Raw genomic sequence first — 27,455 nt, 5'->3', positions numbered from 1 at the left:
GAAGGTACTGCGACTGCGAACAATGACTGCTGCTTGAAGATGCTGTGGCTGTGGGAGAACGTCTAACAGAAAATGCTGCGGCTACGAACAAACACAGCTGACTGAAACATTACTTCGGAAACAACTTCGGTTCGGTAAGTCTTTTCAATAACTATGGAATGCTGTTGTTTTTTCTGTGAAAACTAATGTCTCTGCTTTTTCCTTTGATGGGTTCTGTGAGGAGAGACGCCGCTACCCGCTGTCAGCAGAGAAGACGCGAAGAGAGCACTCTGGCGGAGGCAAGGCTTAAGTAGCTCCCTCTGCAATAAGTATGTAGCATGCTGTAAGTTATGAATGGATTTGGCGGCGGCCATGTTTAGTGTATGAGACCACTGTAAGCACTATATGAGACTATGGCAGAATTTGCTATGAATGGTACAAATGCCATATTTGCCAAGCTTGTACCCACTTTTGACTTGCTGACTGATGTGATGTACCTTACTCCTCCTGCGTGCCTGAACTGTACTCACTTTCTGGGATCATGACAGCATCTTACAATGTTGGTTGGCCACAAGACTTCATATGTACCGTTACAAAACCAGCCTGCGCGTGTGCTGTTATTGTTAAGCACGTCCAGTGGAAAGTTCAGTGAAACATTTCAGGAGATATACATGCACATTCATCCACATAAGCACCCATCACCAGAAAAGAAAGGTATGAAATTTTTTTTGCAGTATGTTCAGAACTCTGTTATAAATGCCTCTGCGCACGATATCTGCCTATAAGCGTCCACTACGTGTTTAAAAAGCATACTGATTTTCCTCCCATCTCCTTCCATGAAGTGGCAATTTGTTGATATGTGCTTCCAATGTTTTCATTTACCCATATCATACACTATATTAGCGAAACAGGAACTGTGTTCTTTCCTTCCAACAATACTACGAAAATGGTTCCCCACTAACCCATCTACTACATAACTCATAAAAAGAAGGCACTAAAGCCACCACTAAATCTATTTTAGCAACCTACAGTCACTTTCCAAAAGGTCAGTTCCTGCACGGCTGTGGTGCTTTGTACGCTGCACTGTTGCTGCAGGCTCTTTTTAAATCTTCCAGCTTCCATAACAGGAGTGCACAACTTGTCCTTGGAGTGAACGGCAGGGATCATATCTCTGCTGGACTAACATGTCTGCAATAGCTCACAGTGGCTGCAAACAATAAAATGAAAGCCCTGTGCATTATGCAGAAGGCCTTCTGGTCCCTGGCCTTCTCAATACCTTGCACTCTCACTTCCTAAATATCTGCTCGCTCCAGCTCTTCCCTCATCCATCTCCTACTCCCTCTGGGTCAGTTGCTTCTACACGAGATGTGATTCTTCTGCTGTGTCCTCCCTTTGGAACACGCTCTCTGTCTCCCTGGACCTTGAGGAGAAACATCATAGGGTCTGAAATCACCTGAAAATATTTTCATGTGCTTCTTCTTTTTCTCCTCCTCTCCCCTACACATTGTGTGGATAAAAAGTATTGTGCACTGGTTTCCCACCCACCCTGTAATCTGTGCCCCAGGCCACCTTCCTCCCTACAGTTCCAACCCTGCACTGGCTTTCTACCAACCCCCCCATACGTGGGGACTGTTTTCTATAACCCTAACAGTCCAACCACCACTTGATGTCTACACTTATCCTTGAACTTGCCAGCACCGGCCATAGTTGCATGTATTTCTATTTTTTATTGTTCCCATGCACTGCACTTTGCCCTCCCCCTTCCCATTCACTTGCGCACTCTCAATGTCAGCTGGTCTAGAGGAATCAATGTCTCTGTGTGGCCTCCGTTCCGCCTCCCTTTCCTCAGCGCACCTTCACACACTTGTATGTAGGCGGGATACAAAAGGCACAAAATACCATAGCACATCATACTATAATGCACACATTGCATTCATAACAACATGATGCCTGTCACGTACCTTGCACACTTCACAATATGTTCTTCCCACTGTAATGCATGTACTACAAATGTCGGAAAAGTAAACTCACAAAACCAGCAGAGAATGTATATTAGCGACGTTAAGCAAGTGTGTGTAGTGTGTGCATACAAACAGAATGCATGCCCCTTACCTTGTACACTTTCACCATAGCCTCCTACATTTATCGGTACAAACAGACCTTTTCTCACAGTTTTTGTGTACACACCACAACCAGCAACCACATTCCCCAATGACTTCCTATGGCCAATGCCATAGCTGCCATCCTAAAAAGAGCCGGATGTGCCACGTCTAATCCTCAAAGTCCCACAGAATCTGTGCCATTACCGTGCTAGGAACTGGAGGATGAGGGGTTTTAGGGGGAGGATGTGAAACAGGGGTGGGGATTGTGTCTTTAGGATTGTCTAAAAACACTTATATATATATTCAGTGAAAAAAACTTTGTTAAAGGGACGTTATGGTTAAGTTGCGCTACTAAAAACCTATGAAATTCAGTGAAAAAACTTTGTTAAAGGGACGTTATGGTTCCAAGTAAAACATTTGTGATGTCATCTTTGATGTCCTGGGTTTTAGTCTTAGCAGTGCACGGTGGTGGCGCGAGTTATGGTTGCTTAGCTTACCATAACTGGCGAATTTCAAGGGTTTTTCGGTTTTACTTGGAACCATAACGTCCCTTTAACAAAGTTTTTTCACTGAATTTCATAGGTTTTTAGTAGCGCAACTTAACCATAATGTCCCTTAAACAAAGTTTTTTTCACTGAATTTCATAGGTTTTTAGTAGCGCAACTTAACCATAACGTCCCTTTAACAAAGTTTTTTCACTGAATTTCATAGGTTTTTAGTAGCGCAACTTAACCATAACGTCCCTTTAACAAAGTTTTTTCACTGAATTTCATAGTTTTTTAGTAGCACAACTTAACAATAATGACTTTGACTTTATATACATGACATATGAAACTGACTAGATCTCTTCTTATGAACTTGATGTCCGCGAACTTATTTAATGTTCGCTGACATGTTCGGAGAACAGTACCACTACCTAAAAACTGTGGGGGGGAGTGGTGGGGTATGTTTGATTGTTATATCATAATATAGGAACATTTAACAAATTCAAAAAGCAGCACACAAACACATTATATATAGTAATACATAAGAAACGTAACCCATATATGTAACACACTAACCATTCATTTAAATACAATATGTTCTGAAATGGAATATACCACAAGAAGATAAATTGGCTTCCAACATAATTACCTCACAGACACAACAGAACTGAGAACAAGACCAGACCCACTGAATACATAGGACTTATCTTACCAGAAATAGTAGGTGTACTTCATTTTACTCATATATTTATAAACTTTCTGTATTAGATTAAAAAATATATTATCTTTTTTTTTTTTTCTCACAGAAATGTCTAGTACTCTGGAATGTCTAGAGGACAATTTCCCACATGAAGAAATGTCACAAGATAGTAAAACTAATGGTAAACACTTTATAATATAAACCATTTATTTATTATTTTTTTTATATACATTTAACATATATATTATTTTTTTGTACAGAGCATACCAGAATAGAAAAATCTTCAGAAAACCCTGTTATGGATAACAGTCTTCACAATATAGAAGAAAAAATGGATGTATTGTAGGCTAATTTTAATAATTTAAAATCTTTTGTAGAAAATAATTTCAAACCAAAAACCTCGTACCATTGCCCCACATGTACTTGTCCCTCCTCACCATATCCCAGTCAATTATCCCCAAACCCTCTCCATAATCCAAAACGTTTTGATGAGATTTCCATCCCTTCTTCACCTAATACCAATCATGTTGAAACCCCAAATTCTCCTGTTTTTGTTTCTGTTTCTGCCTCACCTTCTCTGTCATAAATTATTAATATATGTTAAATAAAGTTTAATTTTTATATTGTATTGTGAATAGTTTCAGTTTTTTTTTTTTAAAACAATAAAAGTGTCCGCGGACAGTGCGAGTGTTCTGAAATGTTCGTACATAAACGAAAATGGAGGTGTCCTGAAGAACACCAAACCTGTTTGTACTGTTCGCTAGCAAGTTGAAACTGTTCTAAGAACACACGTGGTGTCCTGAAATGTTCGTAAAGAAACAAAAATTAAAGTGTTCTAAAGAACGCTATATCTGTCCGTAATGTTCGCTATCAACCTAAAACTGTCCTAAGAACACAATTGGTGTCCTGAAATGTTTGTAAATAAACGAAAATGATGTGTCCTGAACAACAGTACAACTGTTCGTAGTGTTCGCTAGCAACATGAAACTGTACTAAGAACACACACAGTGTCCTGAATTGTTCGTAAACAAACAAAAATTAAAGTGTCCTAAAGAACACTATACCTGTCCGGTACTGTTCGCTAGCAAGTTCAAACTGTTCTAAGAACGCTATTGGTGTCCTGAAATGTTTGTACGTAATCGAAAATGGAGGTGTCCTGAAGAACACTATACCTGTTCGTAGTGTTCGCTACCCAATTGAAACTGTTCTAAGAACAGAATTGGTGTCCTGAAATGTTCGTACATAAACTAAATTACACGTGTCCTGAAGAACACTATATCTGTCCTTACTGTTCGCTACCAAGTTTAAACTGTTCTAAGAACACACGCGGTGTCCTGAAATGTTCGTTTCACGTGTGACAAACTTTTTATTACTTCAGAACCCGAACAGTGTCCGTAGGACATTAATGCGCATACGCTAACCAATCTCCGTGCACTTGGTGTCCTGCGGACAGACGCTTCCTTCGCGGACTAGTTCGCAAACAGATCATATGACCGCGCCCACGCTCATCGTGTGTCCTGAAATGCGGACACTGTTCGTGTCCCCGAACAATTTAAAAGTACATTTTCAGTTAATCCATAATATTTTTCAATAAAATCTCACCATGGCACAAGTCCCACATAGCAATCTTGAGTTTCTATATACCTTTTCAAACTTTCCGATCCTTTTTTTGTGTTCGATCTGTCCGCGGACAGTGCGCAGGTCCGTGAACCGCGCACAAGCACCCCTATAAAAGACCACACCCAAGAGCTTATTCCCATTGTGTTTCTGGCTATTCTTCAGAACACAGTGATTTTTGCTGCCACCTGCAGACTACACCATCATCAAGATGGCATCCTTGGCTGCTGAACTGCCACTTGGTGCTGCACCTGCTTCAGCACCACCCCCACCCCCTCCACCCCCTCCACCACCACCACCTCCCCAAGGGCCTGAAGAGGGGAACAGGAGTGAGGATGCGGAGGAGGAAGAAGAGGATGATGAGAATGAGGTAGAGGAAAACCCTACTACCCGCACTAGGCGTGAGTCTTGGGTGTGGCGGTTATTTACCATTCATGGTAATGTTCCTAAGGCTCGTGCGAACCGTGTTACCTGCAATGAGTGCAAAATGATACTCAGTCGTGGGAAGCACGGTAAGTACAGCTTTGGGACCACTACTATGAAGCGACACCTGAGGTCATTTCACTCTGGGGCTATTCGCAGGGTTGTACCTTGCGAAGAACGTAGCAGGTTGATTTCCTCTACTTCATCCTCTGTTTCTGATCCTGTCACCACAAGGACCACCTCTGTGGGACAGCATCTTCCTCAAGCTGCCTCACAGGCCATACAGAATGCTGATGACCCTTACCTTTCGAGGGTCACAGTTGTATGTATGTACTGTGACACAGTACTCTGCAGGGGGGAGCGACTTCGGAGTGCTTTTGAGACTATTGTCTCAGAGCACGAGAAGACCTGCTCACTACCCAAAAAAAACCCACTCTACATCTTCCTCTCTCAGCTCGCCCTTTCTTATCCCTGTGGTTGGTGTCCCCCCCTTCACCCTCCTTTACCCTCCTCTCCTAGTGTGTCATGTCTGAAAAACCAAAAAGAATACAAAATTACAAAAATCAAAAAAAATAAGGCTCTTTTCAGAGCCGCCTTTCCCAGTTAAAAAATAGAAGTGAAAATAAATGAAGCAGTGCTCTTTGTATTTTTTAGAAGTCCGCGGACAGTTCGCGAACATTAAAACAATTGGTTTGCTACTCCATCACAAACATTGTAATTTTCTCTGGAAAGAAATGGTGGCTCTGAAAGGAGCCTTTGGGTGGTGTTTGTAAGTCAAAAATTGTAAATGCTTAACATCTACTTCAAAATCGTTGTTGTAATTCCAAAAAAGGTTGCAAAGCATTTTGTACATTTCTCAGAAAAATCTGATTGCCAGCATAAGTAAGATGGACTCCATCTCTGCGAAAAATGTATGTACTACAAAACATAATATTTTCATTGTGAAAAGAAGACATGCCAAAATCTCTTAGAAAGCCACAAACAGCCTTATTAACATTGCGCCTTGCTTTTTCCATTTGTCGACCAAATGAAGAAGAACAAAGTCACATTTGTCTCTGCGCAATCCGTGAAAATATCACTTGAGAATTAGGAAACATGTCCATAACCTTCCTAAGTCCTTCTTTCATAGCAAATTGCAAACAAATTCCAATCACATGTCCTAAACTGTTCCCTCCACAATGAATTACAATTATGTCTGGATGTTGCTCTGTCTCCAAAGTAGCACAGAGAGGTAGCAAGTCCAACCACTTCATTCCACGTACTCCATGCCAGTGTACTTCCACATGTGGGAATCCAAGATCTACAGCTACGCCAGAGCTTTCTGCATGCACCTTCAACCAATGTATCCACGAATCTGTTTTCTGAAACACACAGCCATAGCTATCTTTTGTTCTCTCAGCAAAAAGAGTATCTGAGAAAATCTCTCCTGGCACAACACACCCACCAAACTTTCCTGACCAATCCCTTTCAGTGCTTATTCTCATTTGCATGACTTCTGAACTCAAAAATCCCTGGATGTAACTCCCGATGTCCGCGAACTACCGCCATGTCCGCAGACATATCGTAACATGAACAGCCCTTCTACCATTTCCACTACACTCTCTCTGCCATTCCCTCATTGGATGTACCTCAAAAATCACATGACCATGCACCAATCACATTCAAGACCTCTACATCTAACTGCATCATCATAGATCAGCACTGCAAATGTACTCTGAATCTCTCTGAGTACAAGTGTCATATCATTGGCAAGCAGCATCTACCAGAAATACTGTAGAAGTCTTCAAGATTTCTACTTGCAGCTCCATGCATATCCATATGCATGAACACAAACTTAAGGTATGTATATTTTCTGTATAGTAGATGACATAGCTCTCAACCATTTTTGTTTTACAGGCGGGTGAAATCACCCGATTTTGTTTTTGGCGGGTGAGACGCCCATTGGAATGAATGGGCGTGCAGGAGGCTTGGCGGGTGAGTCTGCCCTTTACAAGGCGTGTGACACCCGCCAAAAGCGTGTGAGTTGAGAGCTATGGTAGATGAACACATTTTCATACAGACTTTTACCTTGTAAAATCTGTAAAATGATTTTACTGTACTTTTTTCAATTTCCTAAAATCAACTATCACTTATAAACCTTTATACTTTTTACTTTCTTTATACACACACACTCAAATCATGTTAAACTAACATGTTTTAAATGAAATATATAGGGCCTCATTACGACCCTGGCGGAAATCGTGGCGCCAAATGCACCATGGAGCACGGCGGAAAGCTGCCGATAGCGCCATGGGGGTTGGCGGATTTACCGCCCCATTCCGAGGTTGGCGGGGCGGTAAATCCCCATTCCCCATTTTACCCTTCCCCATTCCCATTTTTGCCCCATAGGGTATAATGGGAGTGGGGAAGGCGTTAATTACGCCACCGTAAAATACGGTGGCGTAATTAACAACAAGGTCCCGTAGCGCCATGGATTTCTCCGCCCGGAAAAACCATGCGGAAAACGCTCCATGGCGCTACGGGAACTCGTAGTGGGGCGGACGGGTCCGCCGCGAATACCGCTGGCGTAAACCCACTCCGCCAGGGTCGTAATGAGGCCCATAGACTACATATATACAAACAAAATTGCATGCAAACACAATCTATGTTTAAACCTTTATAAAAATACTTATACAATTTCATATTTTTAGTTTTTATTTATTTATTTACTTAATTACTTTAAATTAGACATGACATTGAGGCTCTATTACCTAGAACAGTTTACTTACAGAAATAGTGGTATTCACTAATATATTATAAATTTCACAAGACATAGTAAAGATATTTTTTTTTTGCTACAGTTAGTCATTCAATACAATTTGTTCATTAAGAACATATCATATGTACTGAACTGATGCAATGTATCTTATGTAAATAAATTAGTTTAATGGTTTTACAGAAGGCACTGAGGATTTCAATTAAAAAAATCAATATCTAAATTAAGAACAGTGCTATATACAAACAAAGTTACTAATTTGAAGCTTTTACAATTGCAGTGAAGACCAGTTTCCTGAAAAGAAGCAGCCGAATTCGAAGAAGAAAGAAAAACTAAGAAGTTACCTGTTAATTTTAAAAAAGTAAGTAAAATATCACCATAATATTTATATTATTAATCAAATATACTATAACATTAATACAAGCTATTTTAGTTTCTTAAAATAGAGATTTTGTACCATTTTGTCCAAAAATTTCCATGTCTTAAACAGCGATTTACAGCCAGAACGGCCCACAAATTTCTGTTTTTGGACACACAAATTAGCCAACTGAACCACTACAATTTTCATATTATAGAACAAACAACTGTTTTAATTGTATACATTAGATTTACTATTTGTACTTTTCCACACCACTAGCTTACTTTTTTTTTGTCATCTGAACCCCAGTTTAGTAACACATACATTCAAGAATACCTATCCCTACTAGTTTTAGTTCCCAATGCACAATCACACACCATTACATACATCTTTATCATCTTACTCAAACACTCATGCACACAGCACACATACATTCCAGAACACCCCAACCCATATCTTCTTTATTTTTTTCAACAGACCCTAAAGAATGCCTACCAAAAGACAACTCCGTAGAAAGCAACGCAAAATTAGAGCAAATGAAAATAAAGGTGTCCAACATAAGCATCCATCTCTAGCAGAATTTGTAAAAAAAGTTGAAACAAAACAGCTAATACAATCATTTAGTGAAACACAAGAAGTTTCAAGTACAACAACTTCGCTTCCTCTATCAAAATGTAAAACAAACCAAAAAACAATTAACAGAAAATCAGCTATCAGTACAGATAAAACTACTTCTTCAAATTTTAATATAGTGCAAAGTAAGCATACCAAGAAAAGTATTTTAGCCAAAATATACCGTCACAAAGTCCTTCAAAATCTTATAAAAACAGGAGAGAAATCAGGTTCAAAGCTTAAAACCTATCGTAGGAAATTAATCTTAGAAGCATTGATGGACAGTGCAATTCTTCTCAAAAGAAATGTATTTATTTTACTGTTAAACAAAATGAAACCACTAACAAAACTAATAACTAAATTACAAAAAAGACTTCTCAATAAGCGAAATGTCAACAGAAAGAACTTCTTAAGTATCTGCGGAGGTGAATGGAATCACACTACGAGCACAGAACCATATTTTAATGAAGAAGCGTACAAACAAAAGCAAATGAATACAATTGCCATAAATAGCAGTGGTCGAGGTTATGAAAAAGTGAATAATACCATAATGGAACAAGAAGTACTCCTTACAAAAATATGCCCTGAAAACTTAGAATGACCCCTCTATTCAACTGAATCAGAACGTCTAGTGTACAAATGGCCATGCACGTCAATGTGTAACATTCCCAAACAATGTTTCAAATCTTTACACCAATTCCTCAATAAATATGTAAAAAGCAAAGACAAAATCAAAATTAAATTACTGCAAAATATAGATACCTGTCCAGTGCGCAAGTACACAGGACTACAAGGACATTCATTGGCCTGCATTACAGGACCTACTTGTAAGACCACTTTCCATGATATCAAAAGGATATCAACACATCATTAAACTATAAGAAACCTAGTCTATAAACTGTACTATGCTAAAAGTCCTGCTTTAGCACTAGCAAAGTTAAATAACATCCTTCTACATGGTACAGCAAAAGACCTACTTGAAGAAATTCACTATATCCAGAAAAAATATTTTGGAAGTGAAAGCCATTTACAGAATGAAATAGCTTTAAACCAATTAAGCAACAATTCTACACATGGCAACCTTTTGCTAAACACATACAAAAAAGAAATACTAAAATTTAAAAGTACATCAGCTGAAGTACCAAACCATGTATGTGTATGTTGCCGTAGAATTTTTTATAAAAGTAACACAAAAACTGTGGACCTATCATACAAAATAGAAGACAATGAAGATTCTAAATGGTTTGAATTAGCTCTCTACCTTCTAGCACAAAACAAATATGAAATAACTGAGCCCTTAATACTTTGCAGTTATTGCACTACAAAACTTGACAACAACCAAACTCCTTCACATTCTATCACAAATAATTTGGAAATATACCCAGTACCAAAACCTCTACAACAACTTAATTTATATGGAAGCATCATAATTCAAGCAGTACACCCATTTCAAGCAATAATACGCCTTCAACCAAAAACAGCAAAATTACCTCCCTCTGAATTGGTAAAAGGCATTTGTGGAAAAGTAGTTTATTTACCATTAAATCTAAAAGAAAATGTGCATACTCTAGGAGTGCAACGTCCAATGCAGCAATCTTTAATTATATTAGTAAATGGAGTACCTACAAAAGACAAAAAAAATATGGCAACAGCTGGTAGATTTATATAAAGTTAGACAAGCCTTCCAATATCTTAAAGAGAATAATGAATATTACAAAGAAATTAATATTGACGAAAACTTGAAAGATACAACTGAAATAATTCAAGAAACACAAGAAGCTGGTCAATTTGAGCTACTAGATCCTGCTACAATATCAAATACTTTAGACCATTATACAATTCATCCTTCGCACTGTAATGACACCGTACAAGATGTACTGGAAACTTACCAAATGCGTCAAACAAAAGGATCGCCAATCAGTATATGGGAAAAAAGTATAGAAGCACGTGCTTTTCCTCTATTCTTTCCTACTGGCAACGGAGGAAGGTATGATGATAGACCTATTCAAATATCAGCTTCAGAATACCGCTCATTACGGATGTATTCTGAAGATCCCAGATTTAGACAAAATGTGGAATACATATTCCACCTACTCTTTGAAAGTGAACTAGCAACTTTATGTTACGGAGTCGCACACATATTAAAATCAGGATCACACTTTCAAAATATGACAGCTACACAATTATTAGAAAAAGTGCAACAAAAGGATGAGGTTTTACAATCAAATATTACAAATCTATTAGCAAATATGCGTGGTACTAAAGAGTATTGGTTTCGATGTCATGGAGATGTACGTTGTATGATCAGAAACCTTGGCCCACCCACTTGGTTTGTTACATTAAGTTGTGCAGAATATGCATGGGAAGATTTACATGATTTCCTACGCATATCAAATAAAAACAAAACAAACATAGATATTCTAACACCTGGAGAACTTTGTTCTTTGGATCCTGTTAATGTTTCAAGATATTTTCACCATCGCTTCATTGCTATGCTACATTTTATTTGTAATAAAACTGTTCCTCCCCTTGGAGAAGTGCAACACTTCTTTTGGAGAAAAGAATACCAAGCCAGAGGAGCACCACATATCCACATGCTTTTATGGATTAAAGATGCTCCTAAATTTGGTAAAGACAGTGATGCCACTGTTTTACAGTTTATTGAAAAATATGTCACTTGTGAAATTCCATCACAAGCCACAAATGTGGAAAATATTGTCGTCGCAAATACAAAAACAAAGGCAAATACTACACCAAATGCCGATTTGGTTTCCCTAGACCAGTTACAAATACAGGTCAAGTAAACAACCTCATGTCTTCAGTTAGACATAGTGTTAAAGGTAAGTCACCTAAAAATACATATTACATAAAAAGAAAATAAGAAGAAAAATATATCAATGATTATAATGCAATCATTGGCCACTTATGGAATGCAAACATAGATCTGCAGTACATTGCAGACAATTCTACTGCAGTTGCACGATATGTCACAGCATACTTATCTAAAGCAGAAAAGACAGAGCTCCAAGACCTCTGGAATGACCTGTCATCAGATAAAACAGTATCTCAGAAATTATACAGCTTGGGCATAAAAATGCTCACCCATAGAGAATGTGGATCTTATGAAGCAGCTGATCGTTTAACTGGTTCTTCATTGTATGGTAAATCTGAAAATATAGTATGGCTAAGTCTTGGCCCAGCTAAATCTAGAAAAAGAGTTCTAAAATCATATGAAGATATAGAAACAATAGCCAAACATGATCCCAACAGCCAAGACATTTTAAAAAAACAATTTATTGGACACATACTACCCAAACAGAAGTAATACTTTGGAAAATGTGTCTACACCAAATAGCCCAAAACTACACATACAAAAATAATATGAAACCTGATTAAAAAAAAAGGGAAATATAGAGTGACAGACTGTGAAGGCAGCTTAGTTAAACTCACTAAACCAAATTTAATTAATCATATCAAATTGTCATTGAAGACTCCTCAACATAAAGAAGTATATTACATGTCCCTGCTACAACTCTTCAAACCATGGAGAAAAGAAGAACAATTACTAGATAACTATGACTCATATGAGGATGCTTTCAAAGCAAATGAAAGCACTATAACTGATGTAAACTTTACACAGTACAAAACAATGTTGCACAATGAACAGCAACATGAAGAATAACTCCAAGCCCAACTAGATAAGGATACTCCTGACAGTAGTCAACCTTCTGTAACAGGAAGCCAAGAACCACTGGGAGAACCACTAATAACAAATGAGGCAGAATTAGCTATGATAGAAGTAGAAAACACCATGTGTCAGTATGAAGATAAGGAAGACTTAACTATACTACAATCAAAACTAAACAATGAGCAAAGTAGCATTTTTCAAGAAGTAACAAAACAAATTGCACATGGTGTAAAACATGAAAATAAAGAATGTTCCTGTCATAATTATAAACCTATACTACTGTACGTCAGTGGTGAAGCTGGTTCTGGCAAAACATTCCTAATCAAAATCATTAGTAAGTTCCTTCAACAATTGACAAACAACAAACTGTCAGCTGTTGTCACTGCCCCCACAGGTTTAGCTGCCTACAACATAGGTGGTGTTACATTATACCGATTACTACTATTAACAGTAGAACACCAGAACAAATTAGACTATTACAAACTTTCTGCAGAAGCTGCAATGGAATTAAGCAGAGTATTGAAACAAATGAAAATGCTACTAATAGATGAAGTGAGCATGGTCTCCAACCTGATGTTAGCTTTGATTCACCTCAGATTACAAGAAGTACTCAAAACAGACTATGAAGAGCTCTTTGGAGGAAAACACATTATTGTTTTTGGAGATCTGCTTCAATTAACACCAGTAAAAGGTGAACCTATTTTTAAAACATTAGGGCACAAACTCTCCCGTAAAACTGTTGGCAGCATTGGAAATGTCAACCTTTGGCAACATTTCCAATGCAGAGAATTAACAGAAAACATGCGCCAATCTGCAATTCTAACTTATGCCAACATTTTAAAAAGTTTGAGAGTTGGTATACTTTCTAAATAAGCAGAAGCAACATTGAAAACCCGGCACATTAATGCACTTTATGGCAATAATGCATGTGCTACAGATGTTATGGAATAATTAGCCCACAAAAATGTCAATTGTATGGCCTTAATGCCAACTCTTGCAAGCTGTCTCAAATTCAATGAAATAATGTTAAGTAAAGAAATGCAACCAATAATGGAAATTAGCGCCACAGACAAACTAGATGTACATGGTATGACACTACCCATGTGTGACCAAGCCACAACAAGACTAAATAATTTAGAAAAATCAATCTCAAACACAGCAAGCTTAGAAAAAATTGCAGAGTAATGCTTAAACATAACCTTGACGTGGACCAAGGACTAGTTAATGGAGCGCTGGGTACAGTTGTTGGCTTTCAAACATACCCACGTGACAACAAAATTCAGTTTGTCAATGTACTCTTTGACAAACTTTCAGAAGTAAAACGGATAGGACGCTCAACAGCTAGATTCCTTCTCTTCAAAGATATGTATGTACGCAGAGAACAATTTTCTCTAACTCTTGCATACGCAGTCACGATTCATAAATCACAAGGTCTTACCCTAGACAAAGCAATGATAGATATTGGTAACACAGTCTTTAAAGAAGGCATGAGCTACGTAGCACTATCACGCTTACGTACACTTGACGGTCTATTTCTAATCAACTTTGATGCAAGTAAAGTAAACGCTGATATTCCTTGCATTTTAGAATATAATAGACTTCGCTCACTATACACTCCCCATCTAAACACATATTCTGTTCCACAAAAACTAAAATGTTGTAAAAGAAAACTAAATCAAACAGAAATGCAACAGGACGTCACTGCAAATCCTCCAAAGAGAGTAAAAGAACTAATACTTCATCAAGTACCACAAACAAAAAAGAATCAATTAGAGAAAGTAAACCAGGTACTTCTTTAAAGAAGGAAGACAAACTCCAAAAAAGCAGTTAGATACAGAACTACCTGGACCATTTAAATTCTCAAATATAGTTGGTGTAAGTTGCTATGCAAATGTAGCAATGAATATTCTATTTCAATTACCACCAATTGTTGACAACATTTACTTACACAGTACAGACCCATTGTGTTTGCAAATGTTGGTACTTCACAGAAATGCAGCAAACAATCCTGACAACACATATAGTGTTTTTGGAATAAGACGACAATTAGACTACTGTGCTGGAATGGTAAAATTCACTATAAACTCACAGGAAGATCCACAAGAATTTCTAATGTACTTTCTACAAGTACTGGAAAACAAAAACATACCTATAAATGAAATCTTTCAGATTTCATACATATGGAAACATACATTCACTCTCTGCAACAATGTCACTTAAGAAGAAATCCCCAATGAATGCTTCATATATATATCAATACCAAATTGTGAATCCATTCCATTTCAGCAACTTGTACAAAATGCAAACCATGGTAGATTATGCTCTACCTGCAATTCAGATAATCGCTCCACGTTAGTAATACAAGCACATAGTAAATACGTAATACTAATGCTTCTACGTTACAATGCAGATGGTACCAAAAACAACTGGAAGCTGACTGGATTCACACATGGTCAAATATCACTTGGTAAGAAAACCTTCACAACAATAGGTATAATCTACCACGCAGGAGCCACAACCAATTCAGGGCACTAAACTGCATATATAAAAAAGAAATGTGGATGGTTTGAACGTAATGATAGTACCATTACTTTAAAGCAGAGATTACCAGCAAATCTTACAAACGCTTATTTGATGTTCTTAAAACCAAAATTTGATAAATAAACTGTATTTAAACCTTTAAGTAAATTTGTGTTAAAAAAATATAAACTGTTAGAATACTCCAAAAGCTATCTAACTGCTCAAAGATTCTACAACAACTAATCAGATAAATGAATACCACTAAATGAGACCAAAAAATACACAGTTAGAATACGCCAATTGGTATCTAACTGTCCCAAAATTTAACAATATTCAAATAGATAAATCAAAACCACTAAAATATATTTAAAAAATAGACAGTTAGAATACGCCAATTGGTATTTAACTGCTCCAAAATTTTATAATATCAAAACAAATGAAGAATCTGTTACTGCTCCCAAAAAAATACAACAAAGCAAAGTATAAAGCATTAGCCAGAAACAACAAGTGAACACTGAAAACAAACAAACAAATAAACTGTAGCATAACAGAAAAGGTTTTTTTTTTAATCCAACATGGATTTTTTTTTCTCCCAGACCCAATGATTTTAGCAACAAATACAGAAACTGAGCAAATTGCACAGTACTCTGATTTGTACTCTACTAAATATGAGGGTCGAAAAAAAATAAAAGTATATTGCTTATACAATGTAATAAGTCATTACAAAATACTAATACTAACATGCTATTTTCTTTTATCACAGAAATGAAGAAGAAAAACATGGACTCCCATTACTAGACCAAACAGTAAGTATACAATAATAAGGACAACCATAGCAGCATATCACATCCATAGTATCTAATACCTTTGTTCCTTATACATTTGTTTTTCACCCAAAGTTATAAGCAAATATGACTGTGATATGCTGCGGTGGTTGTTGCCAGGGCATAGAGTCTTGGGTGCATGGCCAAACGGCCATGCACCCAAGACTCTATGCAGTCCCTGGCAACAACCACCGCAGCATATCACATCCATAGAGTCAAACATTTCAACTATGATCTATGGGAAACTTTTAATGTCCGCGAACAATGTGAGTGTTCTTAGAACACTTTGAACTTGCCAGCGAACAATACGGACACCGTTTTCAGGACACCCCCTACGAACATTTCAGAACAATGCAATAGTTCTTAGAACACTTTCAACTTAACAACGAACAATACGGACAGGGTCCTAAGGACACCCCCTACGAACATTCCAGGATACCGGGAGTGTTCTCAAAAACGTCCTCAGAACACCCCCATTTTGTTTATTTGCGAACATTTCAGGACACCGCGAGTGTTCTTAGGACACATTCAACTTGACAGAGAACAATACGGACAGCGTCCTCAGGACACCCCCTACGAACACTCCCCAGACACCGTGAGTGTTCTTAGAAGCGTCTTCAGAACACCCCCATTTTGTTTATTTGCGAACATTTCAGGACACCACGGGTCTCCTTAGAACACATTCAACTTGACAGAGAACAATACGGACAGCGTCCTCAGGACACCCCCTACGAACATTCCAGGACACCGGGAGTGTTCTTAGAAGCGTCTTCAGAACACCACCATCTTGTTTATTTGCGAACATTTCAGGACACCGCGGGTTTTCTTAGAACACATTCAACTTGACAGAGAACAATACTGACAGCGTCCTCAGGACACCCCCTACGAACACTCCCCGGACACTGGGAGTGTTCTTAGAAGCGTCTTCAGAACACCACCATCTTGTTTATTTGCGAACATTTCAGGACACCGCGAGTGTTCTTAGGACACATTCAACTTGACAGAGAACAATACGGACAGCCTCCTCAGGACACCCCCTACGAACACTCCCCGGACACCGCGAGTGTTCTTAGAAGCGTCTTCAGAACACCACCATCTTGTTTATTTGCGGACATTTCAGGACACCGCGAGTGTTCTTAGGACACATTCAACTTGACAGAGAACAATACGGACACCGTCCTCAGGACACCCCCTACGAACACTCCCCGGACACCGCAAGTGTTCTTAGAAGCGTCTTCAGAACACCCACATTTTGTTTATTTGCGAACATTTTAGGACACCACGGGTCTTCTTAGAACACATTCAACTTGACAGAGAACAATATGGACAGCGTCCTCAGGACACCCTCTACGAACATTCCAGGACACCGGGAGTGTTCTTAGAAGCGTCTTCAGAACACCACCATCTTGGTTATTTGCGAACATTTCAGGACACCGCGAGTGTTCTTAGGACACATTCAACTTGACAGAGAACAATACGGACAGCGTCCTCAGGACACCCCCTACGAACACTCCCCGGACACAGCGAGTGTTCTTAGAAGCGTCTTCAGAACACCTCCATTTTGTTTATTTGCGAACATTTCAGGACACTGCGAGTGTTCTTATGACACATTCAATTTGACAGAGAACAATATGGACAGCGTCCTCAGGACACCCCCTATGAACACTCCCCGGACACCGGGAGTGTTCTTAGAAGCGTCTTCAGAACACCACCATCTTGTTTATTTGCGAACATTTCAGGACACCGCGAGTGTTCTTAGGACACATTCAACTTGACAGAGAACAATACGGACAGCGTCCTCAGGACACCCCCTACGAACACTCCCCGGACACCGCGAGTGTTCTTAGAAGCGTCTTCAGAACACCACCATCTTGTTTATTTGCGAACATTTCAGGACACCGCGAGTGTTCTTAGGACACATTCAACTTGACAGAGAACAATACGGACAGCGTCCTTAGGACACCCCCTATGAACACTCCCCGGACACCGTGAGTGTTCTTAGAAGCGTCTTCAGAACACCCCCATTTTGTTTATTTGCGAACATTTCAGGACACCGCGGGTGTTCTTAGAACACATTCAACTTGACAGAGAACAATACAAACAGCATCCTCAGGACACCCCCTACGAACATTTCAGGACACCGGGAGTGTTCTCAAAAACGTCTTCAGAACACCCCCATTTTGTTTATTTGCGAACATTTCAGGACACCACGGGTGTTCTTAGAACACATTCAACTTGACAGAGAACAATACGGACAGCGTCCTCAGGACACCCCCTACGAACACTCCCCAGACACCACGACTGTTCTTAGAACAGTTTCACTTTGCTTGCGAACAAAACGGACACATATTGAGACCTTAGAACACCCCCTAGTCAGTTTATTTAGAACATTTCAGAACACCCGTGATGTCCGCAAACAAATCGAACACAAAAATAACGTCTAACACATAACAAACACAACTTTCATCCTATCTCATACACTCCCACCCTCCCCAAACACTCCTACACACCAACACACTCTGTCCGCGGACGTCCGCGAATCCAAGATGGCGGGCGCTACCGAAAAATCTGACGCGCTTCACACTCCACGCCGTCCAATCAGCGAACACGTTGCATGTCCACGAACATCACGCAAGACGATTGGCCAATCAGGACACTGTCCGCGGATCGAACAGGGAAGTCCGTCCACGAAGCGAACACAGATATCACTAATTTTTTTTTACCTACATTTTGGTCATTTTTAAAAAAAACTACTGGACAGATTTACACCAAATTTACAAAAGCACGCTTTTGGGAACAAGCCGCCACTCCTGCCGCAAATTTGGTGTAAATCCGTCCAGCGGTTCGGGCTGTAGCCGTGCGCAAAGTTTTTTCCCATTTAGTCTATTGGAAAAAAAAAAGTTTTGGGACCCCCCCTATAACTTTTCCCACCCGGACAAATCCTCACCAAACTTTGCAAAAAAATTCAGAGTGACCCAACTACTTTTTTTGCAAAGTTTGGTGAGGATCCGTCCAGGGAGAGCGAAGTTATAAGCCGCCCAAAAAGTGCTCTTCCTATGGAAACAGCAACTTAACCATAACTACATGGCCACTACCGTGGCCATGTAATATATGTATATATATGTATAATATATGTATATATATAAATATATATATATATAGATTCAATAAAAAAACTTTGTTAACGGGACGTTATGGTTAAGTTGCGGTACTAAAAACCTATGAAATTTAGTGAAAAAACTTTGTTAACGGGACGTTATGGTTAAGTTGCGCAACTAAAAACCTATGAAATTCAGGGAAAAAATGTTGTTAAAGGGACGTTATGGTTCCAAGTAAAACCGAAAACCCCCTGAAATTCTCCAGTTATGGTGAGCTAAGCAACCATAACTCGCGCCACCACCGTGCACTGCTAAACCTAACACCCAGAGCATCAAAGATGACATCACAAATGTCATTGTTGACATCACCGATCACATCACATGTGCATTTACCTTTCATGAAAAGTCTGTACAAGGGATTCTTAGTGTAATGTTAATAAAAAAGTGTCAAAGATTATTGGAATAAATATCAAGTGCTAATCAGTGCATTAAGCTATGCATTGATATAAATAGCATTCTATTATTAACTTCAATCCAGTATACAATGGTACTCATGTAGAAACATAGGCATTGTGTGCAGCATACATGATGGAGGTGCAATATTCATAAGCTTGCCATGTTGAATAGTGAAATGATAACTGTTTTCATGTTAGAGTTTTGCGTACAGTGAAACTTGTGATAAGTAGGTAATAAAACCCACTTACTACATAATTGCATTATTATAGACAAATTACAAAGAGACAACCCCAGATACAAATAATAATATATACAAGGGAATTGAAGTAAGAAAAAGAAACAGAAATAGTAGCAGAAAGTGTTCATAACCTAACTGATTACCTTTATGCAGAGAAATGATTGCTCTGTTTCAAAGCTGTTACTTACCCTATCTATATATATCACATGATGTGTGTGGACCCTAAGGAAAATAGTGTGAGTACAACATATAAAAATAGGAGCATATACAGCGAAAGTACAGTAACAAAAAAGCATCAAAAGTATCAGAAAGTGCTGATAAATCTACTGATAATTTTAATGCACAAAAAGGATTGCTGTCTTTCAAGGTTGTGTCTTCCCCTATGTTTATGTTTCATATGATATGACTGGACCATAAGGGAATTATTCTAAGAACATACTTGAAGGATGAGTCTACGAATATAGTAATAAAGCACCATAAAACACCCATTCACGAAAACAGGTCGCATTTAGCAGCATCCACAAACATCCCACAGCCTCAATCACCCCTACCCACTGCCATCAAGTATTGTGTCACTACTAACCTAACCACAACATGTTCACAACATTGGCCCCACTTCAACAGATCTGCACACAGCATAGTAAAGAACCCATACAAGTTACACTACAGCCATACCCTCTGCCATGCTACCAGTATGCACACACTGCACCCAGTGCCCACACTGCGTGACTTTTCATTGCACCATCTCCAATCAAACATCCAAAATGTTTCCATGTTCTACCAGTGACCTCACCTGCGGAACCAAACATACACACCTGCCAGCTCACTTCTACTGCTCTATGGCACCGGAAATGTACTCCACCACCATTCTTTACAGGTCACCAGCCTCTACCAGATACACAGTAAAAATTGAATTAGGGCGTGAGTTTCCTCAATTCCTAGGCTCGTCAATGCATGGCCTATGGCCTACAGCCTTCGGCCATGCACCCAATAGGATAGGCCTTGAACACAGGCACTGCCACGTAATGCCACCATGCATGTGACCATATCACCAACTACACCAATCCACATACACACCACTGCCACCAGCACTCCTAACCAGCCTGCACACGCATCCACCAATCACATACTTAACCTCTGCATTGCACCAGGTTGCTATCAGCAGAATCAACAAACATACCACAGCCTCCACCACCCTTACCCTCACCCATTCACAAAGTATTGCATCAATACCAACCTAACCACAAAGTTTTCAAAACATTGGCCCTACTTCAACCATTCAGCACACAGCATAGTAACCAAGCAAAATTAAGGTGCACTTCACCATATTCTCTTCCATACTGACAGTATGCAAACCCAGCACCAATTGCCCACACAACTTGACTTTTCACAGCACCATCGCCAAGTACATATCAAAAACTTTACCATGTTGTAACAGTGTCCTCACCTGAAAAACCAAACATGCACACATGCACGTATTGCAGCTCACTTCTCCTGCTCTGTTGTGTCTGAAATGTGCTTCACACCCATTCTTTACTGGTCATCACCCTCTAACTCCTGAAACATCCAAAATGCATTACTGCAGTGTATGTCCCATGCACCCAACTGTCTAGGCCTTCAACACTCTCACTGCTACATAATGGCACCACCCATTTCACCATGTCACCAACTTCGACTGTGCACATACACAGCACTACCACCAGCCTACTGCCTTTGGCCATGCACCCAACAGTCAAGGCCTTCAACACTCTCACTGCTACATAATGACACCATCCATTCCACCATGTCACAAATTCGACTATCCAAATACACAGCACTACCACCAGCACTCCTATCCAACCTGTGCATCACCATGGAACTATACAACAACACATTGCACCAGTTAACATAATGAAGAAAGAAAACCCTCCCTTCTGCACGCCTGTGCATTTTCATGCACAGAGCAGGGCCATCCCCACTTCCATTCCCAAACTATTGTGTCACTGCCAACCTAACCACAACTTTTTCACAACATTGGCCCTACTTCAACAATTCAGCAAACAGCATAGTAACCAAGCACAGTCAAGGTGCACTTCTACCATATCCTATTCCATACTAACAGTATGCAAACCCAGCACCCAGCGCCCACATTGCATGACTTTTCACAGCACCATCGCCAAGTACACATCAAAAACTTTACCATGTTGTAACAGTGTCCTTACCTGCAAAACCAAACATGCACACATGGCAGCTCACTTCTCCTGCTCTATTTATCTGAAATGTGCTCCACACCCATTCTTCATAGGTCACCACCCTCTAACTGCTGCAGAATCCAAAATGCATTACTGCTGCGTGGGTCCTAAAGTTCAAGCTTCTGAGTGCATGGCCTACAGCCTACGGCCTTCAGTCATGCACCCAACAGTCTAGGCCTTCAACACTCTCACTGCTACATAATGGCACCATCCATTTCACCAACTTCTACTATCCACATACACAGCACTTCCACCAGCGCTCCTACACAACCTGCACACCGCCATGGTACTATGTAGCAACAAATTGCACCAGTTACCATAATGTAGAAAGAAAATGCTCTCTCCTGCCCCCCTGCGCACTTTCATTGACATACTATGGCCGTCCCCACTTCCATTACCAAACTGATGTGTCACTGCTAAACTACTCACATTAGGTTTGCAACACTGGCCTACTGCAAGCAATGTGCACACAAAGCACTATGCAAGCACCACCCTGTACTGGATGCACATTCACACTTGCATTACTGCAGTAGGTATGCTAAAGCCCTACGCTCTTCAGTGCATGCCCTATGACTTTAACAGACCCAATGCAACTTCCTGCACCCATGCATGCCACCATGTGCCCAACTACCGTATTCCATATGCATAGCAAAACCACCTGCACTCCCATCCAACCTATGTGATGTGAAATTCATTCCCCTTCTAAAATTGATCTACCACGACTCACCACGGAAATAAGTTGCTGCAAACAAGTCACGGATGAAGCTATCGGGCCGTTACGACACCTGTCTCCAAACACCACACAAAGTACTTGCCTGTCTAGCTACCCACGACTTGATGCAGTAGGCGTGAAACTTCAGGCACTCCTCTGTCTTCTTCCACCTACCTACATATGTTACATGAACCACTTCTCACTCCCCACCCGTTCCCTCCCTACTTGCCACCAAAACACAGCGTACGGTACATTTTCCAGACCCTTCCGCCACCACACTGTCCTCTGATACACTGTGGCAGTGTTTCCCAAAAACTTTGATTTTCAGCATGCTTCCCTACAGCCAACCACCGGCCACATCCAACGTTCGCATGCATCACGGCATAGCGCAGGCCAATGACACTTTGGTCCACAGAGTGAACAGGGAAATGGGTCTGCGGAGCAGACCCAGATATCACTAATTTTTTGGGACATACATTTCAGTAATTTGCAACAAAAGTACTAGTTATATTTCCACCAAACACACAAAAGCATGCTTTCTGACGCAAGCCCCCACTCCTGCCGCAAATTTGGTAAAAATCTGTCCAGCTGTTCAGGCTGTAGCTGTGCAGAATGTTTTTTCCCATTTAGTCTATAGGAAGAAAACAAAAGTGGGACCCCCCATATAACTTTGCCACCCCTGCATGAAACCTCACCCAACTTGGTGAACAAATTCATAACGGCCCATATACTTATATATAAAGTTTGGTGAGGATTCTTGCAGGGGGGCGCAAAGTTATAAGCTGCTGAACAAGTGTTCATTCTATGAGTTTAGCAACTTAACCATAACTACACGCCCGTTACCACGGGCTGTGGTGTAATATATATAAACAATATAAACAGTCAGTCAATTATTTGGTACTCATGGTGAAAAAGAAAGAAAATAAATAAAATGTGTTTTGTGAAATGGTGAACATTTCTCTTTATACTTGTATGCTGTTGTTATTGTTGTCCATTCTATGTACATCTTCTGGGGAAATATGTGTGTAAAAAGTACTGAGCCTCTTTCTTCTTTCTATTATTAGAGAACAAACTTCCTTCATTTCCAGCATGGAGGCAAGAGGGGTGTCTGGTGAGAACCCAAGGGACACCGGCTAAAAAGGAAGAAAGGGGATGCCCTACCACACCCTCCAACCGAAAGATGGACAGGGAGACTGGAGTGCCCACTCACTAATGAAGGGCATTTCATCAAATGAAACCCCACTCAACCATGCTCTTCCCCACCAAAGAGTCATGGAAGAACAAGGGGTACAGTGGGGCCCCAAACTGAAGTACCATTTCACTGAAAAACAGGATTTGTCAAAACTAACACCAAATATGGCTTTGCATGTGTAGCTGCAAGGGAAAACTGAAGGTTCATGTGAAAAAGGCCTACCTATCACTAATCAAGGAAAAGCAGCATTTCAATTAAAAAAATAAGCAGAATAATCAAAGGTCCATTTCATGTTGAAAACAGGATTTTTAAACACCGACACAAAAAAAATGGATCTGCATGTGTGTGTGCAAGTAAAAACAGTTTACATGTGAAAAATGTACAACTGCTCACAGAACAATTTCAGGGAAAAGTCATGATTTGTGGGTTGACAAAAAGTAATGTATATCATGTTTTGCAAGTAAAATAACAGCAGACACTTCATAAGAAAAACCCACTTTGTTTACATGAATATTTTCTGTAGGCCAGAGGTGAACCCTTTTGCTGGCTGTCACAAAGAACTTCAGTAATGGAAGGCTGGAATCCAAGTGATTTCAACTGTGACTCCCTGATAGGTGTTGTCCCTGAAGCTTTGCTCTCTGCAAAGAAAACTCGCCTTGACTGGAGCATGACCAGAATGAAGACAGTAGGTGTGAAAAGAGAGGCTGAAACTCAAACTTCAAACAGAGCAAGCTGGAAACAATGTGAATTTACACTGCTGAAATGTGACTTTGCACTGCTGACACAAACCCTGCTTTACGGAACCGTGCAACGTGTACTTTTGCTGAGAAAAGTCCAGCCAAAGTCATTTTGTACAGCAAAAATGACTATGCGCGGACTTTGACTGGACTTTGCATGCCAAAAATACACGACAGGTTTGTGTTGGTAGTGCAACGTCACTTTTCAGCAGTGCAAATTCACTTTGAACCAGGCAAATCCAATCTATGGTTACAGGCTGACCCAGGAGACCATATGGACTGAAGTCAGGGGAATTGCCATTTGTCTGACATGAAGATTTAGACATTAATTTGAAAGGACTATTATACTGTGTGCCTTTTTCCCAGCAAAAATAAGGACGGATTTCCTTCATTTATGTTCCATTTGTTAGGTAATTTCCAGGGGATGTTAGAGATATACAATTCATCCCCCTGTGACCCAGGGAGCTCTAATGGCTATCTAAGATGTGTTTCTTGCTGATCTGAAAATGTTCCAAATGTGAGAGTTGGTAAACGGGTGGGGGGTAAAATTAGGAATATGCGTTTTACCAAAATGGCAGAAAATGGTCAAACGGCTGTGCAAAATAGTACAGACCGGGCTGTTGTCTTATTTAATTTCCCATGATAATCTGAATAAGAAAAGTATATTATGGCATTAGTAAAATTATGACATTTTTCCACATGATACTTTTAGCCCAAAAATTGACATGAGAATGAAATGGACTTGTAAATTAAGCTGCCATATGTCTGCGTCAGAATCTTAAACCAATCTGTAGAGAGGGACTGGAGTGGCGAAGAGAGAGAAGGCTAACTGTCCAATCCTGTTTTTGTGACCTGTTGCAGAGTACTCCCCAAGATTGTAAAATTGGTGTTGTCATATACATAAGGGGAACTGCACTAGGAGGAAGCGACAGAGCTGCTAAAATGTACCATCAAAAGAGTGCTGCTGCAACTTACCCTATGACAGCTGCAAAGGAATACCAGAGGTGACTATTGAAAGTGCTTCTGGTTGGAGCTGTCTATTGCTAGAAAGGCCTAAAAGCTGACCAGGTTCAATGTTGGAGAGCGGGAGACCATCCTTGAGAGTGGAGTGACAAGACCCCTGCCCTATCTTTTCCAGAGTGTCCTGAAATGTGGCTCACTTTCCTGAACTTTAAACAGAGTCTTTCTATGTAAGTAGAACTGAGCCCTGGGAAACCAAAAGGTGGGGGGGTCTGCTTGCCTTAAATCCTTCCCCTTTATAGTGGGTTGGGGGCAAAACTGTGTAGATCCTCAGGCTATTTAACTAAAACGATTAATTTAATTAATTCCCCATTTGGTGAAACACTACGTGATGATTTTTGTTAAAATTCTAAATTTACAAAGCTCACTGCAGAGTGTGCGCTGAGAAACTGTAGCCTATAATTTAATTGGGTAATCCTTTTTGTCCTGTTGACCCTGACTTCTTCAAGGAAGAGTCGTGTCTTTGTTCATAAATCAGTCCAATATTTTTGTCCAACCGTCCCCTAACACAGGCCTTTCAGAGGAGGTGGGTCTGAAATCACTAAATCATTCACATTTTTCTGTCTAACTTCCCCAATATAGACCAAAGTAGGGGGGCGTCTGAAAAACAAAAGTGTTCGTGAAATTCATAATTGCCATATGTATTTGTACCAATCATGAAATCCGACTGCTAGCCTTTAATGGGAACAGGAAAATTGAAATTGCGCATCACTACATATATAAAGGTACTCACTGACCAGCGCTAATTATTTCTTGAAGTGAAATTTGGAGAAAGTAAAGAATAGTGATTTGTGTTCTTTTCAACTGACTTTTGTGATTTCATTATTTTGAGAGAAGTTTATTGTGTGTGCCACGGTTAAAGTGGTGTTTGACATGTTCATGCATAATTCGATTACTTTTAATTTAAATATATAAAAATATATTTCCTGTACACCGGCCTGGTTCTTGGCTAATTGTTAGCTCAGGTGGGAGGTATGTTTCTGAAGTAGGGCTGAATAAACAGTTGCTTACATAACACCTTGAGTGGGGAGGAAAGCAACTCCCCATTTTGAGGGTGGCTTCTCAATAAACTGTTTCAAATTGGGGGCTCATGGCTGAGATTTAGCTGCCTGTTTCTCACCCATGACAAGTACATTGTGATAGGCTATTCATTTTGATGCAATTGCATTAAGGTGCAGGGAAAGTCGTCTTTGCCTCGTTAAAGTGCCACAAGCACTTGACCCCTAAATTCCAGGGAGGTGTATAGGTGAACAATTAAGATTGTGTAAGAAATGATTTGTGTGAAGAAATCAAGCAGGAACAGGGTGATGTTTGCGCCTGCATAAAGAAAGTTTTACTAAGATGTGAAACGCCATTGTGAAAATTACCACTGTACAAATTGATGTAGCCAGGGAGCATCCCCTAGCTAAATTATTGAGAATGTATTGAGGGTGATACTGGAAACTGGCAAACTTGAATTGTGATGGAGGTTACCTCAGTAAGCAATGAAAATTTATTTGAGCATGAAATATTGCCAATGCACTAGAGGCATTTTACATGACCCAGAATGCTTGTGAAGAACAGAAACAAATGGCTCAGCTAACTGCTCAGTTACATTTTAATTTGCTTTGTGTGGAAGAGCGTTGGCACAATAGTGAGGATAGTAGGATGAATCAGTCTGGAGACCTGTCACAGGTCCAGGATATTGTTGAACAACTCAAAAATGAGT

The 27,455-nt window shown here is 39.8% G+C and overlaps 1 long non-coding RNA gene across 1 annotated transcript in view; it reads left to right on the top strand.

Moving 5' to 3' along the window:
* LOC138480872 (uncharacterized) overlaps nucleotides 1-26,623 on the top strand; it is a 138,225-nt gene extending 111,602 nt beyond the window's left edge. Inside the window, exon 3 of the long non-coding RNA XR_011274152.1 lies at nucleotides 23,863-26,623. This is a non-coding gene — a long non-coding RNA (uncharacterized lncRNA). The remainder of the gene's footprint in view (nucleotides 1-23,862) is intronic.
* The last annotated feature ends 832 nt before the right edge of the window (nucleotides 26,624-27,455 follow it).

This window comes from Ambystoma mexicanum, chromosome 5p (genome assembly GCF_040938575.1).
Source record: "Ambystoma mexicanum isolate Mex_15411 chromosome 5p, UKY_AmexF1_1, whole genome shotgun sequence".
In the NCBI taxonomy this organism is placed as follows: domain Eukaryota; kingdom Metazoa; phylum Chordata; class Amphibia; order Caudata; family Ambystomatidae; genus Ambystoma; species Ambystoma mexicanum.
Note: the sequence above shows the minus strand (reverse complement) of the source record. Positions and strands in the feature narration are given on the sequence as shown.